The sequence below is a fragment of the Dama dama genome, chromosome 7 (assembly GCF_033118175.1).
Source record: "Dama dama isolate Ldn47 chromosome 7, ASM3311817v1, whole genome shotgun sequence".
Classification (NCBI taxonomy): Eukaryota; Metazoa; Chordata; class Mammalia; order Artiodactyla; family Cervidae; genus Dama; species Dama dama.
In genome coordinates, this window is record NC_083687.1 from 34,956,224 (window position 1) to 34,970,140 (window position 13,917).

The following is a 13,917-nucleotide window of genomic DNA, read 5'->3' on the forward strand; positions in this document are numbered from 1 at the left end:
GTTCATTTCAAAGTCCATACGAAGTGTCGCATAAGAATTATAGCTCATGTGGGGTTCACAGCTAAGGAGACAGTACAAACTTGTGTGAGGGCTTAGAAGATGCTGCTCAGTTGGTTACAGGGTCAGGAGAGAGATGTGCGAGACTAAGTTAAAAGAGCAGGTGAAATGAAGGAGTCAGTTCCACAGAGGAGAAAGTGGAGGGGGCTTAAGGTTTCAAAGATTTAAATGATAATTAGCTGGAAGCCCGGAGTCCTAGATTCTTGTCCCAGTTCTGCTCTTGACTTTGGGCAAGTCATTTAACTTTCTTTGGCCCCATTAGCTTTCTGCAACATGTGGGTTCATATTAAGATTTATCTTTATAGTTTTGATTTTAAGTTTGTTCAGTCCTTTCCAGTGACCATGAAATGGGGAAGCCAGGGTAAAATGCAGTCAATGGATGTTTAGTGAATGCTTGTTGTATGGAAAAAGTGAAAGTGTTAGTCGCTCAGTCCTGTCCGACTCTTTGTGATCCCATGGACTGTGTAGCCTGCCAGGCTCCTCTGTCCATGGAATTCTCCAGGCAAGAATACTGGAGTGGGGTTGCTATTCCCTTCTTCAGGGAATCTTCCTGACCCAGGGATTGAACCCAGGTCTCCTTCATTGCGGGCAGATTCTTTACCAGGCACCAAAGGAAAAAGCTAGCTTGAAAAAGCATGCCATACATGTGAACATTAATAATAGAGGGTTTATTTTAATCAGTATATACTAGATTGCAAAACCATCAAGGCCATGGGCTATGTCTTACTAGTTTATTTTTTTCAATCCCCAATAACTAGGTCTGAGAGATGAGACACTTAATAAATATTGATGATTGATGAATGATGGAAGTTACAAAATAGATGTCTCTGTACTATTTTAAAACCCACTAACAAACAGGACTCATGTTAAACTTTTCATGAATCACTTTCAATTAAAGGCTTTTATGAAATGTTACTTGCTTATTTTCTGTGCGGCTCTTATTAGCTTATGAAAATCCTAGCTCCTGCTCTCAATTTATTTTTTGAAAATCTTTAAATTTAGTAGTTTTCCCTCAAGAGAAAGGGGACCATCATCTCTTCAGGTTATTTCACTCATGGAAACATGGAAACACAAGAGGCTGAATTAGCATGTTCATGTTTTACAGGAAAGCAACCATTATTAAAAAGTCGAATTATCAGTGTTTTTGCCTTTGTAGAAATTCATAGTTTTCTCTTTTTTTTTTTTTTTTTAAAGATTTTTCCCCCATATTTTCACGGATCTCTTTAAAAGATTTGCTGTTGATGTGGGCCATTTTTAAAGTGTTTGCTGAATTTGTTATGATACTGCTTCTGTTTTGAGTTTTTTAGTGTTTTGGCTGTGAGGCTTGTAGGATCTTAGCTCTCTGACCAGGGACTGGACCTGCTGCTTTGGAAAGCAAAGTCTTAACCACTGGACCACTGGGGAAGTCCCCATAAATAGTTTTCAACAATAGTTTCATCTGTGGGGGTGAAAATAACCAACACATGTTGAACACGGAAACAAGTCACATTTTTAAAGTGCTAAGAAAATGCAGACGCCCTCGGCTATTCTTCCCCAGTCTTTAGAGAATTTGCACTGGTTTTACTTGCCCATGTTAAGTGTACATTTTGCAATGTGGTTTTATAATGTGCAGATAGTAGGTTTTTCACTGCTATATCTCCGTGTTATATAGAACAATGGCTGGTGTCTTTTAAATGAAGATTTGGGGAATTTTTGTTCCCAGTAAGAGGCTTTTGGGCTTCCCAGGTGATGCTGGTGGTAAAGAACCTGCCTGCCAGTGCAGGAGACGTAAGAGACGCAGGTTCGATCCCTGGGTCAGGGAGATCCCCTGGAGAAGGAAATGGCAATCCACTCCAGTATTCTTTCCTGGAGAATCCCATGAACAGAGCAGCCTGGAGGGCTACAGTCCATAGGGTCGCAGAGTTGGACACGACTGAAGCAATTTAGCACGTATATGCGCACAAGAGGCCTATACCATGGATTGAGAAACATATATAAGAGTTTAGACGAAGCATCTTATATCTTTTTATCTTGATAGAAAGAACATATGACCTGGAAAATGAATCTTGGCTTCCAAAACAATTTTCCCAGAGAAAATGAAAAAAAGCTTTTGTACCATTTACGAGATTAAATCATCAGTTGATAAGTTTAAGGATATTAGCTTAAATCCCTACTTTGAAAATGGAGCTATTTCTCCTTATCAGATATCCCTCCAGATGTCTTTGGCTTTAGGAGATTTTCTAGGTTATATTAGCAAAAGTATTGGTCTTTATTTCTCTCTCTCTCTCTCTTTCCTCCTTCCGTCTCTAAATTCACTTATTATTGCAGTTGCTTTTTGCTTTAATAGCATCTGTTTTAGTAATTAGAACCAAGTGTGTGATTTTGGACATTTGTGCCTCCAGAGGGCTCTTATTGTTTAGAAAGGGAAAAGCAATAAAGACTTGAAACAAAATGAAAGGGAAGGTGTATAGAGAGTCAAGATAATGAGCCAAAAATGCAGGAAATTAATACTGCGTTGCATATTTGAAAGTTGCTAAGAGGGTAGATCTTAAAAGTTATTACAAGAATAAAAATTTTGTAACATGATTGGGGACAGATTTTGACTAGATTTATTGTGATGATCATTTCTCCATATATACAAATATCACATCAAAAAATGCAAGAATTCTATTTTAGAGATGAAACAGTTTTTGATGCTTAAAATATTTTAAATTTGGAATGATGTAATCTATCCAATTTTATTCCTAAGTGTTAAAACTTTAGAGTTAAGATGCATAACTATGCTTCCTTCAGAGCATATGTTAAATTGTGAAGATTTTTTTATCAGTGTTCTTTAGTGTTCTCATATTAATTAGAAAAAAAAAAAGAGACTTCATAGGCTATCTTGATTTTTGCAATCATTATGGTTGTGGTTATACATTTTGGCCTTTTATGTTACTGCTGATATTTATCGATATTCTGGTATCTAGTGCTTCAGGAACAAGCAGTGCTGACAACAGTCTGTAGATGGCAACCTGGGTCTAATTTTATTTCTTTTTCTATTTTCTTCATTTTTTCCCCGACTCAGTTTCTCTCTATAATAGTAAAGCTTAATAATTCAAGCAGAGCTTTGACATATTTCTTCAGGGAAACAAATCTCATTTTCTTTTGGTAGCCAAGATGCAAAGTAAGATTGCTTGGTGATTGATGAAGTTGGGCGTGAAATGCATTTTTAGTGCTGCATTTAAATACCGGCTTAACTGACCAGCGTATGTTTTCCTTACACTTTCCACCTGAGTGGTGCCTGAAGATAGGTTTCAGAAGCTGTTAACTGGTTATGGTCTCCTCTCTGAGCAAAATTTTAATAATGATTGCTTTAAAGTGTTTTGGGATTGATTGTATTCATTGATATTTTTAATATTTTTTACATTAAAAAAATTTAGTGTTTTTAGAACTCTTGGAACACAGGAAGTATAGTGGGTTTCAGGCTTCTTCGAAATACTGGGAAAGCTATAGAGAAAATAGCTTAGTGTGTACTGCTGTGGCTTATGTGGTATTGATAACTATATATTTTTTAAAGCAGAGTATTAAAGTGTAAGCTTCCCCGGTGACTCAGTGGTAGAAAATCTGCCTGCCAGTGTAGGAGATGTGGGTTTGGGAAGATCCCTGGAGAAGGAAATGGCAACCCACTCCAGTATTCTTGCCTGGGAAATCCCATGCACAGAGGAGCCTGGTGGTCTATAGTCCATGGGGTCTCAAAAGAGTGGGAGATGACTAAAGCAACAACAATCAGAATGTAAGCAAAACCAAGACCTGTTCCTTTTTTCTTTTTCTCTTTTGCTATGCAGCGTGGCAGGTGAGGTCTTCGTTTCCCTACCAGAGAGTGAACCGTGCCCCCTGTAGTGGAAGGACAAAGTTTTAACCACTGGATTGCCAGGGAAGCCCCACGATTAGTTTTCTTTTGAAGGATGTGAATCCCTTTCTGTTTCCACGTGTGGGCATGCTCGTAGACACGCACAGGCTAGTACCCTTGATGCAGCTCCTGGCTTGTTCACAGCATCGTTCACTGAATTTCCAAGGATCGTGTGATGTTTAGACTCATGAATGTTGGGGGAAGGTGCACGGCCAGGGAAGGATGTCTGAATATTGTGACCTTGCTGGGTGACCGCCCTTGGGTAGTCAGGCTCTTGAATTTTTCTAATACCTACAACCTGCATGGGGTTTGCAGCGTTGCCCTGAGCTTGAAGCATTACAGCAATCCATCCTCAGAATCAGATCAGGGAACATGGAAACTTGAGTTTCTTTCCTTCAGCTGATGAACCAGCTCAGACACTTGCATTGGTTCCTCATCACAGGCGACTCAGGATAAAAACAGGAAGCAAGGGACTTCCTGGCGGATTCTGATATCAGAAATGTCTGTGATGCCAGTAGTGGGAGGTGACAGGGTGGAGGGAGGGGGATTTATTACATATCCTCCTCCCCAACTTCCTCTTTCTTTTGCCCCCGCAGTGAAATAAAACCAGGAGAGGGGCTTGGTCTATTAGAGGATCAGCAGCCCCGAGGGCATCATTTACACTTGAGACACAGATAAGCTCTGGGTGGGGAAGATGCCCTGGAGGAGGAAATGGCAACCCACTCCAGTATTCTTGCCTGGAAAATGCCATGGACAGAGGAGCCTGGTGGGCTATAGTCCATAGGGTTGCAAAGAGTCAAACACAACTGGGCTCACACACGTGCACACGAACCCACACAGATAACCAGCCAGCAGGGTATTCTGCTCAGAAGCACTCAGTGTTGAGAGTGTGTGTGTGTTTGTGTGTGTGTGTGTGTATAGGTCGGTCCATTATGCCTTCACTTGTGGTGACGATTGAAATTAAGGGTGACAAATCCCCAACGCAGAGTAACGGTGCAGCTCTGAAGTTTATGTCCCATCTGTGCAGTGGTCTTCCTCCAGTCATTGTCCTAGTTCAGTGTCAGAAACCTTGTGTGCACTGCACCAGGAAAGATAAAAATGCATTAGCATCTCAGGTCAAAAACAGAGCAGAGTCATTCTGTAGAGTCATTGAACACTGACAAATAATAGCAAGAAAATGGATTTAAGCTGTATTTAGGGATTCAAAGAAAATGCTAGTTCAGAATTCTAAAATTTTTTTTTTGTATGAGGTGAAGATTTCGCAGTCTGAAAATGAATGATTATTCCTCCATAACTGTAAAACTACCAAAAAGATCCAGTTGAACGAATAGACAGTTCCCATGTGAGATGAGCCCAAGTTGTATTAGGAGCGAAAGGGAACACTGACTTTTACTTAATTAAAGACCATCTTTTGCTTCTCACTGGCACTAGAGTTCTCAGAGGTTTCATCCAATTTCGGAATGAGTGGTGTGGGCCGTCATTGTTCTGGAAGACAAGAGCATTAGCCATCTAGGACAGACACTTAAAAGGAACCAATAAGCGCTGTTACTAACAAACGGTCTCCATATTTTCTCTGGTGCTTTTCATCCTCGCATGTTTTGGATCTATTACAGTTTCAGCTTGGTAAGGTTTGCTAACTGAAACAAGAGTTCCAGATCTAATTACCACAGCACTCGATAGCATTTAGATGGATGAGTTCACCCCTTAGGAATTTTTATTTTCTGAGCAAACATCAAACGAAAGAGACAAAAGGAATAAAAATTTTCTGTAGTAGATAGATGGATATGAGGCAATTTTTCACTCGTGAGGCAGGCAGGTTTGCTGTTTAATTTTTAGAAATTAGTTGAGAGAATCATTAAATTCTCTTTAGACTTTAGTCCCAGGTTCACCCTGAGGTTCTAATTTAGAAGCACGATTATGGTTATTTAGCATTTTCATCATAATGGAACGTTAATGAAAATGAATGTGAAAACACTTCGATAAAGTACAAAGTGCCTGAAGAGGCTAGTGGTTAATAGCAGTATCTATGTAAGGAGATATGAATTAGTTTGAAGTGGTCTCCAAGTCAGAAATGAAGAACTTTATTCTAAAAAATATGGAACGCTTCACGAATTTGCGTGTCATCCTTGCGCAGGGGCCATGCTAATCTTCTCTGTATCGTTCCAATTTTAGTATATGTGCTGCCGAAGCGAGCACAGAAATGAAGAACTTTAGTATCTAGAATTAGGGAGCCTGAAGATGGGGAAGTGAGGAGGGTACTCATTGTTTTTTTAATTCTTTAATTTTTACATTTTATTGAAGTATAGTTGATTTACAGTGTTAATTTCTGTTGTACAGCAAAGTGATTTAGTTTTATATATATGTATATGTATATTATTTTTCATATTTTTTCCATTTTGGTTTATCACAGAATGTTGAATATAGCTCCCTGTGCCATACAGTAGGACCTTGTTGTTAATCCATCCTGTGTGTAATAGTTTGCATCCGCTAATCCTAAACTGCCAATCCTTCCCTCCCCAACACTCCTCCACCTTGGCAGCCCCAAGTCTGATCTGTCATCTATGAGCCTGTTTCTCTTTTGTAGATACGTTTGTTTGTATCCTATTTTAGATTGTACATATAAGTGATATCATATGTTGTTTGTCTTTTTCTGCCTTACTTTGCTTAGTATGATAATCTCCATCCATATTGCTGCAAATGGCATTATTTTGTTCTTTTTTATGGCTGAGTAGTATTCCTTTATATGTATAAATATACACCACATCATCTTTATCCATTCATCTATCGATGGACAGGTCGGTTGTTTCCATGTCTTGGCTTTTGTCAATAGTGGTACTATGAACATAGAGTTGCATGTATCTTTTTTTGAGTCATAATTTGGTCTGGATATATGCCCAGGAGTGGGATTGCTGGATCACATGGTAGCTCTATTTTTGTTTTCTGAGGAATGTCTCTATTGTTTCCCATGGTGGCTACCCCAGTTTACATTCGGGAGGGGATCCATTACTAATTCATGTTGTCCCAGGTAGCTGCCTTCTTACTGCTTCCCTTCCTCTCCCTTTAAAGGCTCACTTGCCACCCTGGTCTGAAGCTCAAAGCTAAGGAAGTCTCTGCAGAATGACGAAAAAGTTAAAGAAGGTTGGTAGGCTTAGAAAGAAGTAGGAGGAAAGAGAAGAAGAAAAAGGTCAGCGGTGGGGGAGGGGACAAAATAATTCCTTCTAAACACATTTTTAAAAATCAAAAATGTCCCTACTCATTCATTCTCTTTCACTCCAGTCAGTTTCTAGGTTAATCTTACTCTGTTTGCTCTATTGCATTTTACTGTCAGCATGATGAGTCTGCTCCTTGGAGGAGAGGCATGCTACTGCTAAGTCACTTTAGTCGTGTCCAACTCTGTGCGACCCCATGCCTGGGATTCTCCAGGCAAGAACACTGGAGTGGATTGCCATTTCCTTCTCCAATGCATAAGAGTGAAAAGTGAAAGTGAAGTCACTCAGTCATGTCCGACTCTTCTCGACCCCAGGGACTGCAGCCTACCAGGCTCCTTCGTCCATGGGATTTTCCAGGCAAGAGTACTGGAGTGGGGTGCCATTGCCTTCTCTGGGAGGAGAGGCATAAAAATGGTGAAAAACATGGTTTTCTTCTCATGAAGATTAAAATTGAATTGGAGACTTGTAAAGCTTCTCTAGATCAAGGTTGGATATTATGGATAGCAGAAGAGAGTTCATGGAAAAGACTTTGAGAGCAGAGGAGGGAGGTTACATATGACTGCTGAGACTGGGAATTGATATTTGAGAGAGGAAGTTCTGGGCATAGAATAGGGGGTGGGTGGAAAGGAAAACCAAGACTGAGTTGAGCATTTTTAAATCTCTAATGCATTTTAAGGCCAGAGTAGTTAAATGTTAATTAATCTTCCAAATTAGAATAGTAATTTAATTTAACATGGGCAGGGAAGGACAGGGATTTCATAGATTTGTTTATTGGACAGTGGAGAATTGCTGTGATTTTTTGTTTGTTTGCTGGTCTTTTTTTCCTCTCTGGGCTTTTCCTGGATGGCTTCATCTTATAATGTGATTTTTATATCCTTTCTCAGATTAACTCAGAGGTGCTCATGTACTCTTCTTAAAACTCATAATAGTGACAGAGAACATCACAGTTTACGTTGAAGGCCATTGCCCTTAAAAACAACAAAAATGGTGACTTCTCCTTAAAGTGACTGAAGGAGTTCCATTATTATGTATCCCTCACTACGAAACACCCTTAACGCATCCTTATGGATAGGACATGGGAATTTGTCTCCAGGTTCAACCACTTTTCTTAGACTAAGGGTTCTATTTCTGACTACTTGCAATGTCTACCTTGATTTCTCCCAGGCATCCTACACGCACATGTCTAAAAAAAAATTCTCCAGGCCTTGAATTGCCTCTGTATATTTAGTTTTCCTCACATATTCCTTGTCTCACTGTACTGTAAAGCCAGAAAGAAACCTGGGAGTGATTGTTCGTGGGTGGGGTCAGAGGAGGCGTCTGTGGTTCCTGCCAGCTGGCAGTGGAAATTCGGGACAAGACCAGTCCCTGCTCCATTCCTTTCTAATCCCCTTCCCCTCATGCCTCCCATCATTTTAATCCTGTTAATGTTAGGATCAGCCTAGACTTTTCCTTGTCCCTCAGTCTCCACACTCAATCAGGGCTAATTTGCACAGAGTCTCTTGAATCTGGACCTGCTCCCCTGGCCCTTCTTGATTTAAGCTCCCCATTTATCCTGTAGTCTTTTGCAGCCCTCTAGGTCAGGTCTTCTGAGTGCCGTCCCAGTCTGTCCTTCATAATGGCCAGCCATGTCCTAAAACTGCAAACCCTGTTTCTAATGGAATTCTTTCAGGAGCTTCTCTTGTTCAATGGCCTTCCTTTCCCACTTCATCTTCCACCAGCCTCTGGCATGCACGTCAGGCATACAGAACTTTCTAGAGCTTTCCTGATGGCATGAGCTGTTGCCACATTCTCTGTATGGGCCTAGAATACCCTCCCAGTTCCCATCAACTTTATCGTCTGTAAGACTCACTGTGGCGTCGTGGCTTCCGTCACGCTGGTCCCGACACTCTCAGCGTTGAGCCTTTCTATCTCTGCTCCAGCATCAGTACGTGACTGTGCCATGGCGCATGTTACATGGCCTTTTTCCACTGGTCTGTGAACAGTTCGCCAGCCAGGACTCCTCCTTATCAGCGCATTATTCATCTTCTCCAGGGTCCAGCATCTGGCTAAGTTTCTAACATATATTAATAGTTAGCTCTCTATAAAGTGTGATGAGAGCGTGATGGAATTTTTCCAAACATACTTTCCAAAGTATAACATTTTTTTTGCTATGCTTTTATTTGAATTTAGGCATTGCAATTATTTATGGTGACATTTCTTGATGAGAGTTAGCTTGATTAAATCAAATTGGCTAATCAGACATCTCCCAGTAACATAGAGATTTGCAAGGTCTCTGTCTGCCAGAGTGTCCAGGCAAAAGAGATATGCATCCACGTAAGTGGAGATATTTTGTTTAAATTCAAAGGGAGGTAATTGGTTAGAAAAAAGGACTGCTTACTTAAGAAATCAATATTAAAGCTGAGGTGCAATATATGGCTCTACGTGGGGAAAACTGAAACATTAATCTCGTTATAATTTGATTTAGAAAATCCACCTGGTCTGATGGCCCCTGAATGGTGCACTGTGCTGCCAAGATAACAGTCTTAAGAAGATACCACTAAAACACTGAGGCTATTAAAACTAAGCTGAACTGATAAATTTTCCTCAATTTATAATGTGAAATTATTCTTTGTGTAGTACTGTCTACATATCGAATTTTCCATTAATAGAGGATTTAAAAGCCACTTTGGATTGGAGATTATTTACATTTCTATTTTCTCACTTTAAATGGTGGAGCATAACTTTCAATTGAGTGCCCCCACCCACGCCATGAAGTTTTACAGGAGGCTTGGTCAGCCTCCTGATGATTCTCTTGTTCCCACACAGACCCAGGCTACTCACTCTTTTCTGTTTATTTTTTTCTTGTACTCTATTCTCTTAAGCTCCAAGGAGAAGAAATGTCTGAAGTTTTGGAGATCTTTCTCTTTCCTTGAGCAGCCTAGGATCTGTCAGAAGAGCGAGTGGCTACATAGACATATACACTGGTATGCCCTGGGCACATTTTTAAAAAATAAACTTTTTAGGGACATATAACATATAACATATTTGGGCTTCCCTGATAGCTCAGTTGGTAAAGAATACACCTGCAATGCAGGAGACCCCGGTTTGATCCCCCAGGTCGAGGAGATCTCCTGGAAAAGGGATAGGCTACCCACTCCAGTATTCTTGGGCTTCCCTGGTGGCTCAGATGGTGAAGAATCTGCCTGCAATACGGGAGAACTGGCTTTGATCCCTGGGTTGGGAAGATCCCCTGGAGAACGGAAAGGCTACCCACTCCGGTGTTTTGGCCTGAAGAATTCCATGGACTGTAGAGTCCGTGGGGGTCGCAAAGAGTTGGACACGACTGAGCAACTTTCACTAACACATATACAGAAGAGTGCTCAAATAAGTCAACAGTTTAATGAATCTTGCAAATTGAGTAGACCCATGTAACCAGCAGCCAGATCAAAAAAATAGAACATTATCAGTGCGAGGTCTTTTTTTTCTTTTCCTTTCTGACACCGAGTACATGGTCTTTTCCACACCGTTTCTCCAACTCACCAGTACCAACTGGGTGTCCTACAATTCAATTCAGTCCTGACTCTGACTACCTGAGTTAGCATCAGATTCCATAGGTTTAAGGGATCAATCCTGCAAAGTAGCTCTCATTTCAGGTGACCTTGGCAAGCATCAGGACCCCGGGTTATCCTCACATTCTGTCTGACTTGGCTATAAAGTCGGGGGTTTCTATACCATACCCCTGCACCCTGGCCCAGAACTCAGGAAAGTGCTTTGCTTACTATTACTGGTGTATTTTAAAGCATACAACTCAAGGACAGTCAGGTGGGAGAGATGCACGGTGTGAGGAGGTGGAGCACAGAGCCTCCATGCCTTCTCCAAGTGCACCACCCCTCCTGCCACCCCAGCAACCTGATGGGTTCATCTTCCCAGAGGCTCTCCATGCCTGGTCATTGGGGTTGCATTATGTAGGTATGATTGATGAAATCACTGGCCATTCATGATTAACTCAATTTCCAGCCCCCCACTGATAAGGACATAAGGATATGGGGGCAGAATTTAGACATGAGGTGCCAGGACTAGGAAGTTAGAAGCATTGTTGTATACAGCTGTGGATGAGATTAGACAGGCTCTAATAATGTATGAAAGGGCTTCCCTGGTGGCTCAGAGGGTAAAGCGTCTCGCTGCAATGCGGGAGACCCAGGTTCAATCCCTGGATCAGGAAGATCCCCTGGAGAAGGAAATGGCAACCCACTCCAGTATTCTTGGCCTGGAGAATCCCATGGACAGAGACGCCTGGTAGGCTACAGTCCACTGGGTCGCAAAGAGTCGGACACGACTGAGCGACTTCACTTTAATAATGTATGAAGGGTGTGGGTGTTGACACAGGTTTGGGGAGGCAATGAAGTTGGTAGAGCTTGCCTAGAGTTCTCTTGAAGATAGCAGAGATTTCTGATGAGACTTCTGATGACTTCTGTCTGCCACCCCAGCTATGAAAGCTGGTGTAACCTAACACTGCAACCCCAGTTCCATAATCTCTAAAGTAACAGATGAAAATCCATGAATAGTTAGAGCAGCCCTAGTTGTAACAAGGGAAAAGCATGGCCCTGCTAAATCATAAGTGCGATTCATTTGTGGCCATTTAGGGTTCAGTTTTAAAGGAGTCATCTGTTCTACACATATGTGTCTGTCCGTTCTGAAAGTTCTCCTGCAACTATCCAGTTTTGCCTTAACAAAGACAATTTGCTAAGGAAACAGAGCAGAATCCGAAACTCCAATTAGTCCACTGCTATATCAGAGATTAAATAACACTTAAGACCTGCTGGAAGCGACTTCACATTTGAGCCCCTTCCGACTGTGTCATGGCAACGACTTGCAAATTTTAATAATAGATGTCCTCTTTGAGAAATTGCCTTTCCTTATGCTATGGGAGTTTTTATGATTAGTACTATGCCTCTTCCCTTGCAGTTGTTTTTGAGGCATTTATGTTACCGTTTTTGCTTATCAAGAATGGTTCAAACGTTTTCTAACACAGAGCAATTAATATCTGTCAGTAGAAATAAATTACATTTTTCATCGCCTGTGACACATTCTCAAATGCTGTTTGAAAGTGCCATAATTATGCATCATCATGCTATGTAATTTTGGTGCGTGGCATAGTAGTGCTTTAGGGGTATGATTTATATTTTCCATTTTTTTTTTTAAAGTACTGAATTAATAGGGTAGGTGTCAGGACTGGAATGTAAGTTGGTAAATGACATTTTGCAAAATAATTTGTATTATTTCCATTTCAAAGCAGTCTTTTTAAAGAATTGTTCGCATATCTTATATATATCTGTGTATGTAAATTGTGTGTATTATGATTGTACCACCAATAACTTTTGCCTTGTAGCACCAAAATGCATAAATTTCCATTTGTAAAGTTGTCTCCACTTCCCATACTGGGAAGAGAACAATCTTAATCACTGGGGAAGGCTCTTACCTCTGGAAATGACACTGACTTAAGACTGTATAAACAAACCTTGCTGAAATAACCCTTATCCTCCATAAGTTTCGCCCACATAGTTAGCATCTAACACTCTACCACCCCTAGAAGGCCCAGCTCCTCTGTCTACCCACTTTTCTAAAGTTTATTGCCCTTTGTTAAAATGGTATACAAGCCCCCAGTCCTAGCCACTTTTTTCCTGTTTTCACTTCTTTTTTGTGAAGCCTCCATGTGCATGTGAATAAACCTTTTCCTTTGTTCATTTTTTGGTCAGTTTAATTCACAAACCCCAGTCACAAAACTTTAGAAATGTCAACTGAAAAAAAAGCACAATGTAAGAGTTGTGAGTAAAGTTTTATTTAACTTACAAAATGAGGACGGTAGCCTCTCAGGTAGCTCTGAAGAACTGTTCCTAAGAGGTTAGGAGCAGGTCAGTGATTTTAATGAAGGGGGTTACATGTAGTCAAGTACACATTTTGGGCAGAGGCTGGCTGCTAGTAACAAGTCCCTGTTGATGATTTAGTGCTTTTCTAGATATGAGAAGATACAGGAAACTGGGCTCATAAAATCTCCTGAAAATATCTATCTATCTGAGGGCCTATTCTGCCAGTTTTTCCCAGAACACAGGGCACCTCATTCCTGCTGTCCACCCTGAGGGCATGCTGAAGGTCAGCTAGTGACTTCATTCTTACAGAACCAGGTGGTAAAGGACCATTTTTTTAGTTGACAGAGGGCAGAGTAAAAGTTCTTTTTCCTCCCTACATAGCATATTTCATCCTGTTAGACTGTAGTCACTGATCCCATTGGAATCACTATTTCCTATTGAAAATAGTGCTATTTTCTATTATCACTATTAGAAAATAGTCTTATTTCCTATTGAAATAGGAAAAAAGGAGCTTTAACTCTTAAAATTGCAGTTCAAATAATATTGCCGCTTAAATGTAGTTAACATAAAGGGAAATGGGGTCAGGGAGGGACCAGAATCACTCACTCAACAAGTCTATCTCCAAGCACTGGGCTAAATCTACAATATTCATGAGAAATGTGGGTCTCCAAGTAACAAATGATCAGTCCTTTCAGTGAAGGCTCTCCTCACTCTCCATCCCTTAACTTTTTTGTTTTTGAATTGAGCAATTTTGGTTGGGTTTGTTTAGGTTTGGATAAAATATGCACAGGGGTATAATGAAACTAGATACTTAAAATATAGGCATTTTGTAACAAACACATCCATCCCTTATCTTGAAACTGCTGAAATTATTCGTTCAGGAAAGGCTATGTTACTGTATGACATAGCAGCACAGCTGTGAACAAAGTTGGGG

The 13,917-nt window shown here is 40.7% G+C and overlaps 1 protein-coding gene and 1 non-coding gene across 2 annotated transcripts in view; one reads left to right on the forward strand and one right to left on the reverse strand.

Moving 5' to 3' along the window:
* The window catches only part of DCDC2 (doublecortin domain containing 2), a 140,881-nt gene that overhangs the window by 62,643 nt on the left and 64,321 nt on the right, over positions 1 to 13,917 (forward strand). The window lies entirely within an intron of this gene.
* On the reverse strand, positions 6,018 to 6,124 carry LOC133060065 (U6 spliceosomal RNA). Its single transcript, XR_009693727.1, has one exon. It is a non-coding gene; the product is annotated as a U6 spliceosomal RNA (small nuclear RNA).